Source organism: Alternaria infectoria (assembly GCF_024043175.1).
Source record: "Alternaria infectoria strain BMP 0036 chromosome Unknown scaffold_167, whole genome shotgun sequence".
NCBI classification, from domain to species: domain Eukaryota; kingdom Fungi; phylum Ascomycota; class Dothideomycetes; order Pleosporales; family Pleosporaceae; genus Alternaria; species Alternaria infectoria.
The window spans coordinates 1-309 of NW_026250856.1; the positions used below are offsets into that span (position 1 = coordinate 1).

The window sequence follows — 309 nt, forward strand, 5'->3', positions numbered from 1 at the left end:
TTGTAAAGGCAAATGAGAAGCCTTTAAAATGAATCGAACATTTATCAGAATATTAACAGTATTCCGCTCTACCATTGAGCTATAAAGGCTATTAAAGAATGTTATAAAGATATCTAGTCCCCCCCGCAAGCTTACGGTTACTTTTTTTTTTTACAGGGTAATTTATAAATATCCGAACAAAAATTAGAGAGGAAGTAACTATTTCCTTTAAATTAATCTGAAAAATTTTGTATAGGTGAGTTCAAATACTACATTGTTTTTTATTTATTTTATCCTCCCCCGCAAGCTTGCGGGGGAGGATAAAAGAGT

At 32.0% G+C, this 309-nt stretch overlaps 1 non-coding gene across 1 annotated transcript; it reads right to left on the bottom strand.

Moving 5' to 3' along the window:
* Positions 1 to 18: 18 nt before the first annotated feature.
* On the bottom strand, positions 19 to 89 carry J4E92_011091. The gene has a single exon. It is a non-coding gene; the product is annotated as a tRNA-Asn (tRNA).
* Between the last annotated feature and the right edge of the window lie 220 nt (positions 90 to 309).